The sequence below is a fragment of the Triticum aestivum genome, chromosome 6B (assembly GCF_018294505.1).
Source record: "Triticum aestivum cultivar Chinese Spring chromosome 6B, IWGSC CS RefSeq v2.1, whole genome shotgun sequence".
Taxonomy (NCBI): Eukaryota; Viridiplantae; Streptophyta; class Magnoliopsida; order Poales; family Poaceae; genus Triticum; species Triticum aestivum.
In genome coordinates this window covers 396,460,816-396,470,619 of record NC_057810.1, presented here as the reverse complement: position 1 = coordinate 396,470,619, position 9,804 = coordinate 396,460,816, and positions in this window count along the sequence as shown.

Here is a 9,804-nt window from a genome sequence, read left to right as displayed (position 1 = left end):
CAGAACTTTCCCCTTCAGCGCATCCTCTTTTTCCCAACTGATAATCTTGGCGAATCGAGCAACTGCTGCAGCAATATCTTCAGTGTTGCAGTTATCAAACGGAATCCCCACAATCAGAAGCCAACAGACCCTATTGAAATTAACCCTTCTCCAATTCCGACCCTCATTGTGCCTAGTAAACGAGATAAAAACATCCCCAAATGCATGTGGGCTATCTCTAACCAGTCTGTCTCCGTCTCTCACATGCCTGAACTGCACATAGGCTTCCCCGAACGGGCAGGGCAGGGCTGTCTCTGTTTAGGTTATTTAGTTTAATTAGTTTAGGTTTAATTAGTTTAGGTTGTTTAGTTTAGTTAGTTTAGGTTTAATTGGTTTAGGTTTTCTAGTTTAGTTAGTTTAGGTTTAATTGGTCTAGGTTATTTAGTTTAATTAGTTTAGGTTTTTTAGTTTAGTTAGTTTAGGTTTAATTAGTTTATGTTATTTAGTTTAATTAGTTTAGGTAGTTTTTTCTGTTTTTAAGAATAAACAAGAAACATGAAAAAAGGAAGTAAAAGAAGAAGAGGTGTCAGGGTGTCCTGTCGAGGGTCGAGGGGTCGGTTTGTCGGGTGTTGTGTCGGGGGTCAAGGGGTCGAGGGTCGAGGGGTCGGGGTGTCGTGTCGAGGGTCGAGGGGTCGTGGTGTCGGCGACCCCTTGACCCTCGACACGACACCCCGACCCCTCGACCCTCGACACAACACCACCGATACCCCAACCCTCGACACGACACCCCGAGCCCCAAGGGTTGCCGATGGTCGAGGGTTGCCGAGGGGCACCCCGACACGACACCCCCGACACCTCGACCCCCGACGCGACACCCCGAGATCCCGACATGGCACCCCCGACACCCCGACCATGATGATGGTGTCGAGGAGACCTTATCTGAGGATAGCTTCAGCGAGAGCGAGCGGGTTGAGGAGCGCAAGAAGGTCTACCCGCGTGGTGGTACTAAGCTATTGTCCGTGCCGGCGACCCGCTACCAGAGGTGGTTGATTCAGCCTAACGGGGAGAAGTAAGTGCATTTACTCTTTTTTAACCTTTTGCCTTCATGTTTGTTCAAATTAATATCTAATGTGTTGGCCTTGTCATACTGCAGGGGTTGGATGCATGCAGATGGTGTCTGCAGGCCCAACCAGGTCCTTGGTACTCTAGTCCGGCACCACTTCCCAGGGTGGGTCATGTTTCCCGGCGAGGGTGAAATTCCACAACTAGCACTGACCTGGGAGCTGTACGAGGCTGCTCAGCCCCATCGGGGGAGATGGTCGACGGTGTCGTGTGCGAGACGGTGGCCGACATTGTGAGACGACAATTTTGGATAATTTCTCCTTTTCATAATTAAAAGTCAACAGTACCTAGTGATTGTACTAATGATCAATGTTGTCTTGTTTGATTGCAGACCTTCTATAGGTGTCTTGAGGAACATGAGGCGGACGCGACTATGGTTCTCGAAGCCGAGTGCAAGCGCCTACTTCAAAACACATGACACGAGGCTCGGGGCAGGCTGTCCGAGACTACTACGCCTCGACTAACACCAGGAGGCAGAAGAAGAAGTGTCGCATCAAGTATCTAAGTAAGGGCAAGTACATGAAGGTAATTACCTATTCTTAAGGCCTTGTACAAGTTTCCTTGATTTGATTCGTAGGCGTAGTGCTGAAATTTCTCTTTGTCTAACTTAGGTGCCCCCGAGATGGTGTGCGGATAAGATGGACTGTTGGGAGATGTTGGTGGATGAGTGGTGCTCTCCCCAATGGCTAGCCATCCACAACAATGCCAGGGACAAGCATGCCTAGATGCAAGGTGTGCCGCACTATCAAGGGAGCTCCAACCTATCTGAGTACGGGGATCACTGGGTATGTGGTTCGATTCATGCAATTTCATTCTTCATGCTAGCTTTAATTACTAATTTACCATGTTCCTCTCTTTCAGGCGCGACACAACAAGAAGGAGGTGTCACCGCTGTACAACCTCTATGCCATGGCCCATAGTGCCCTGTACAAGAAGGCCAAGGCATTCTCGGAGAATGACCTCAATCATCCAGAGAGCTTCACCAACATCTCCTCCCACGACAAGCTTGTGAGGTACAGAGACTGGGGGAAGCATATGAAAGGTGAGGACTTCAATCCGATCCAGAGTCCTTTTGATCTTGAGCTCGTGATGCTATCTGGTGATGGGAGGAAACATGGCCACGTAGCCATTGGGGATGGACTCATACGTTGTCCTAGAAGTCTCCCGGAGATCAATAAGTGGCAGACGAAGTCTCTTCCCGAGATGAGGCCTCGACCACGGCCAATGGATCTCGCTATCGAGGCTAGGGCCCAGGAGCTTGTGGCGGAGGCAACCAGGCAGGCGGAGGAGAAGGTGAGGGAGATGGAGGAGAGGATGGCTAATCTATTCGAGGCGGAGAGGAACCAGAACAACGCGAGTCACTGGGCCCTATACGAGATCCTCGTGGTAAGTTTCTCCCGCATACTAGCCAAATCATGCACGCAATGTTCGTTTCATTACTAACTAATATGACTGACTCGAGAAAACAAAATGTGCAGTCCGTGTGCAAGAAAACCGGCCAGACCCCTCTGCTGATGCCCCATATTGCTATAGCGGGCATGGTAAGTTTCATTTAAATGGTCATTAGTTACTAGTATTCACATTTCAGTTGTATCATGCTAGCTAAACATTGCAAATGATCTCTCGTGCAGCACGCCTCCCACAAAGGATAGACCGATCCGTCTCCGTCTCGCGGTGGCGCAATCCCGACCGGTCCTTCACCTCCCGTATTATGGTAAGTTTTCCCAAGTGTTTTGCTTAACAAATGCTTTGTTAGCTAGAAAATGGCATAACAACCTAGGATAGCTCAATAATGATCTATAGCTAGCTTAGCTAGTTCATTTATGACATAATTAGCTCACTTAGGTACAAAATGGCATAACAACCTAGGATAGCTCGATAATGATATATAATTAGCTTAGCTACTTAAATTATGACATAATTAGCTCACTTAGGTACAAAATGGCATAATGATACGTCTCCAACGTATCTATAATTTATGAAGCATTCATGCTATTTTATTATCTGTTTTGAATGATTACGGGCTTTCTTATACACTTTTATATTACTTTTGGGACTAACCTACTAACCGGAGGCCCAACCCATATTGCTGTTTTATTGCTTGTTTCAGTATTTCGAAGAAAAGGAATATCAAACGGAGTCCAAATGGAATGAAACCTTCGGGAGCGTGATTTTTGGAAAGGATATAATCCGGGAGACTTGGAGTTCAAGCCAGGGAAGGCTCGAGGAAGCCAGGAGATAGGAGGGTGCGCCCATCCCTTGGGCGCGCCCCCTGTCTCTTGGGCCCCTCAAGGCTCCCTTGACCAACTTCTTTCGCCTATATAAGTCCACGTACCCTAAAAACATCAAAGACAGAGATAGATCGGGAGTTCCGCCACCGCAAGCCTCTGTAGCCACCAAAAACCTCTCGGGAGCCCGTTCCGGCACTCTGCCGGAGGGGGAACCCATCACCGATGGCCATCTTCATCATCCCGGTGCTATCCATGACGAGGAGGGAGTAGTTCACCCTCGGGGCTGAGGGTATGTACCAGTAGCTATGTGTTTGATCTCTCTCTCTCTCTCTCTCCCGTATTCTCTCTATGGCACGATCTTGATGTATCGCGAGCTTTGCTATTATAGTTGGATCTTATGATGTTTCTCCCCCTCTACTCTCTTGTGATGAATTGAGTTTTCCTCTTGAAGTTATCTTATCGGATTGAGTCTTTAAGGATTTGAGAACACTTGATGTATGTCTTGCCGTGTTTATCTGTGGTGACAATGGGATATTCACGTGATCCACTTGATGTATGTTTTGGTGATCAACTTGCGGGTTCCACCCATGAACCTATGCATAGGGGGTTGGCACACGTTTTCGTCTTGACTCTCCGGTAGAAACTTTGGGGCACTCTTTGAAGTACTTTGTGTTGGTTGGATAGATGAATCTGAGATTGTGTGATGCAAATCGTATAATCATGCCCACGGATACTTCAGGTGATAATGGAGTATCTAGGTGACATTAGGGTTTTGGTTGATTTGTGTCTGAAGGTGTTATTCTAGTATGAACTCTTGAATAGATCGATCCGAAAGATTAACTTTGAGGTGGTTTCGTACCCTACCATAATCTCTTTGTTATTTCTCCGCTATTAGTGGCTTTGGAGTGAATCTTTGTTGCATGTTGAGTGATTGTTATATGATCTATTTATGTTATTATTGTTGAGAGAACTTGCACTAGTGAAAGTATGAACCCTAGGCCTTGTTTCCTACCATTGCAATATCGTTTCCGCTCACTTATATCATTAGTTACCTTGCTGTTTTTATATTTTCAGATTACAAATACCTTTATCTACCATCCATATTGCACTTGTATCACCATCTCTTCGCCAAACTAGTGCACCTATACAATTTACCATTGTATTGGGTATGTTGGGGACACAAGAGACTCTTTGTTATTTGGTTGCAGGGTTGTTTGAGGGAGACCATCCTCATCCTGCGCCTCCTACGGATTGATAAACCTTAGGTCATCCACTTGAGGGAAATTTGCTATTGTCCTACAAACCTGTGCACTTGCAGGCGCAACAACGTCTACAAGAAGAAGGTTGTGTAGTAGACATCAAGCTCTTTTCTGGCGCCGTTACCGGGGAGGTGAGTGCTTGAAGGTATATCTTTAGATCTTGCAATCGAATCTTTTTGTTTCTTGTTTTATCACTAGTTTAGTTTATAAAAGAAAACTACAAAAAAATGGAGTTAAGTTTGTCTCATATGCTTTATCTTTTTTAATATCTTTCGTGAGAATGATGGAAAGGAAAATTGTGCTCAAGTGCTAGACGAAGAATGCATTAGAATGTTTGGCACTAGATCTTTATATGATGAGCATGATTACAATGTTGTTAGTATGAATTCCTTGAATATCCATGATGCTAATGATATGCAAAGCCACAAGCTTGGGGAAACTATGTTTGATGAATGTGATATTTTTTGTCTCCCAAGTTTTGATGAGCAAATTTATTATGATGATAGCATGCCTCCTATTTATGATGGTTATATTGATGAAAGTGGGTTTGGAAGAGTGTCAACTTTAGGAAGTAGTTATCCCAATATTTTGGAGGATGTTGAATCTTATTGTGATGAATATGAAAGTGGATTTGGAAGAGTGTCAACTTTATTTAGTGATGATTCCACTATTTCGGAAGAGGTTCCAATTGATTATGAGAACAAAGCTGCTATCTATGATGATTATTGTGATGACTTGTATGCTATTAAGAATAATTATAACCATTAAACTTGTCATCATGATTTTAGTTTTCAATTGGATTATGCCTCACATGATAATTATTTTGTTGAGTTTGCTCCCACTATTATTCATGAGAAGAATTTTGCTTTTGTGGAGAGTAATAAATTTTCTATGCTTATAGATCATGAAAAGAATGCTTTATGTACTGGTTATATTGTTAAATTCATTCATGATGCTACTGAAAATTATTATGAGGGAGGAACATATGCTTATAGGAATTGCAATTATACCAAGTTTCCTCTCTATGTGCTTAAAGTTTTAAAGTTATGCCTGTTTTGCCTTTCTATGCTAGTTGATTATTGTTCCCAGAAGTTGTTTGCTCACAAAATCCCTATGCATAGGAAGTGTGTTAGGCTTAAATGTGCTAGTCATATGCTTCATGATGCTCCCGTTATGTTTTAATTCTTATCTTTTATGTGATCATCATTGTCATCATCATGCCTAGCTAGAAAGGCATTAAAGAAAAGCGCTTGTTGGGAGACAACCCAATATTTACCCTTACTGTTTTTGTGTGTCCACATTATTATTCTACTGTAGTAATCATGTTTTATAGCTTTTGTTTCAATAAAGTGCCAAGTAAGACCTTTAGGGTAGCTTACGGTGATAGTTGTGTTGATCCTGCTGAGAATCAGAAACTTTTGCACCCAGTAAATTAGTTCTGTTAATTCATAGAAACATGCTTCTGATCTGATTCTTTCTGATATGGGTTGGTAAATAAATGTATTAGGACTTCTTAATTTGGTAGGATTTGTGGAGTTCCATAAGTATACGTTTCATACAGATTACTACAGACTGCTCTGTTTTTGACAGATTCTGTTTTCTATGTGTTGTTTGCTTATTTTGATGAATCTATGAGTAGTATCGAAGGGTATGAACCATAGATAAGTTGGAGTACAGTAGATATTACACCAATATGAATTTAGAATGAGTTCTTTACAGTAACTAAGTGGTGGTTTTATTTTCTTATACTAACGGAGCTTACGAGTTTTCTATTGAGTTTTGTGTTGTGAAGTTTTCAAGTTTTGGGTAAAGATTCGATGGACTATGGAATAAGGAGTGGCAAGAGCCTAAGATTGGGGATTCCCAAGGCACCCCAAGATAATATTCAAGGAAAACCAAGATCCTAAGCTTGGGGATGCCCCGGAAGGCATCCCCTCTTTCGTCTTTTTTCATCGGTAACTTTACTTGGAGCTATATTTTTATTCACCACATGATATGTGTTTTGCTTGAAGCATCATTTTCTTTTGTTAGAATTTGCTTTCTGTTATTTAGAATAATGTTTTGCATATTTAGTTTCAATAAAAATGTTAAGGATAGCCTTTACCATGCTTATTTTGCTAGTATACATGTTGCTGTTTGAAAACAGAAAGTTTACCGCTGTTGCAAAAATTCCCTAGAAAAGTCAGAGAATGATATAATGATGAAACCTTTTGCATAATTAGATCTGATAAATTTAATAAAGTGATAATTTTCTCTCATAATTTTTGGAGTTAGGTAAGTATTGATACTCTTGCATTCTTTACAGACTATACTGTTTTGGCAGATTGCTGTTATGGTTGCATTGTTTGCATATGTTTGCTTGTTTAATGATTCTATTTGAGGATAGGAGTATTAAATATGCAGAGGCATTTAGTATGCAATGTTGAATAATAATTTTAGTGATTTATTACAGTATAAAATGATAAGGTTTTTCATTGGTTTATACTAACCTATCTCATGAGTTCTTGTTGAGTTTGTTGTGGATGAAGCTTTTGAGAAATAGAGAAACCATGATATGAGAGGAATTAAGGAGACACAAAAGTTCAATCTTGGGGATGCCCAAGGCACCCCAAGATAATATGTCAAGAAGTCTCAAGCATCTAAGCTTGGGGATGCCCCGTTAGGCATCCCACCTTTCTTCTTCAACAATTATCGGTTAGTATCGGTTGAGCCTAAGTTTTTGCTTCTTCACATGAGTTGTGCTATCCTTGCAATGTCATTTTATTTTTGCTTGATGTTTGAATACAATACCAAGAACTGAAATTCTTAAATGAGAGAGAGTCTTCACATAGTTACATAATTATTTAGCTACTCATTGATCTTCACTTATATCTTTTTGGAGTAGTTTGTCATTTACTCGTGTGCTTAACTTATATCCTATGAGTAAATTGTTGAATGAGTTGATTGTCATAAATCTGAAATTATATATGTTTCATTTGCTTATCCCACGGGGAGTAATGACTTCACATCTAAGAAGTAGAGGTTGTAAATTTATTGAAGGTTAGCAAGCATCGTATTGGTCATTTGAACAATTCATGAAAGAATATTGAAGGAAGAGAGATTTCACATATAAATACACTATCCTAGACATCTTTTATAATTGGAAGCACTCATTAAGTATGACATGCTAAAGAGTTGATGTTGGACAAGGAAGACAATGTAATGGGTTATGTTTTCGCACATCTCAGTTAAAGTATATTGTCATGGATCATTCAAACATGTTGAGCTTGCCTTTCCCCCTCATGCTAGCCAAAATTCCTTGCACCAAGTAGAGATACTACTTGTGCTTCCAAATATCCTTAAACCCAGTTTTTCCATGAGAGTCCACCATACCTACCTATGGATTAAGTAAGATCCTTCAAGTAAGTTGTCATCGGTGCAAGCAATAAAAATTGCTCTCTAAATATGTATGATCTTTTGGTGTGAAGAAAATAGCTTTATACGATCTTGTTATGGAAGCAATAAAAGTGACGGACTGCATAATAAAGGTCCATATACAAGTGGCAATATAAAGTGATGTTCTTTCGCATTAAGATTTTGTGCATCCAACCCTAAAAGCGCATGACAACCTCTGCTTCCCTCTGCGAAGGGCCTATCTTTTACATTATGTCTTTTACTTTATGCAAGAGTCAAGGTGATCTTCACCTTTCCCTTTTTCATTCTATCTTTTGGCAAGCACCTCGTGTTGGAAAGATCCTGATATATATATATATATATATATATATATATATATATATCCAGTTGGATGTAAGTTAGCATGAACTATTATTGTTGACATCACCCAGAGGTGAATACGTTGGGAGGCAACACTATAAGCCCCTATCTTTCTTAGTGTCCGATTAAAACTCCATAACCATTAGTATTGCATGAGTGTTAGCAATTGTAGAAGACTATATGATAGTTGAGTATGTGGAGTTTGCTAAATCAAAGCTCTGACATAGACTCTTCCTGAAAATAAGATGGATTGTAATTGTTTGATGACTGAGAATGAAGTTTGCTAGTTTTCAAGAAAGTTTATAGTCTATGCTTTAACATGTGAATTGCTTGTTGCTTGTTCGTGAGAAGTTTTACGAGTTGAACTACTGTTATGACATATAATCATGCTAGAAAAGGTGATTGAAATTATCATTGATCAAACTTGTGCACCTGCTAGAATTCACACTTCATAAATTCTTTCTTTTATCATTTATCTACTCGAGGACGAGCAGGAATTAAGCTTGCGGATGCTGATACGTCTCCAACGTATCTATAATTTATGAAGCATTCATGCTATTTTATTATCTGTTTTGAATGATTACGGGCTTTATTATACACTTTTATATTACTTTTGGGACTAACCTACTAACCGGAGGCCCAGCCCATATTGCTATTTTATTGCCAGTTTCAGTATTTCGAAGAAAAGGAATATCAAATGGAGTCCAAACGGAATGAAACCTTCGGGAGCGTGATTTTTGGAAAGGATATGATCCGGGAGACTTGGAGTTCAAGCCAGGGAAGGCTCGAGGAAGCCAGGAGATAGGAGGGCGCGCCCCTGTCTCCTGGGCCCCTCGAGGCTCCCCTGACCGACTTCTTTCGCCTATATAAGTCCACGTACCCTAAAAACATCGAAGACAGAGATAGATCGGGAGTTCTGCCGCCGCAAGCCTCTATAGCCACCAAAAACCTCTCGGGAGCCCGTTCCGGCACCCTGCCGGAGGGGGAACCCATCACCGGTGGCCATCTTCATCATCCCGGCGCTATCCATGATGAGGAGGGAGTAGTTCACCCTCGGGGCTGAGGGTATGTACCAGTAGCTATGTGTTTGATCTCTCTCTCTCGTTAGCTATGTGTTTGATCTCTCTCTCTCGTGTTCTCTCTATGGCACGATCTTGATGTATCGCGAGCTTTGCTATTATAGTTGGATCTTATGATGTTTCTCCCCCTCTACTCTCTTGTGATGAATTGAGTTTTCCTCTTGAAGTTATCTTATCGGATTGAGTCTTTAAGGATTTGAGAACACTTGATGTATGTCTTGCCGTGTTTATCTGTGGTGACAATGGGATATTCACGTGATCCACTTGATGTATGTTTTGGTGATCAACTTGCGGGTTCCGCCCATGAACCTATGCATAGGGGTTGGCACACGTTTTCGTCTTGACTCTCCGGTAGAAACTTTGGGGCACTCTTTGAAGTAC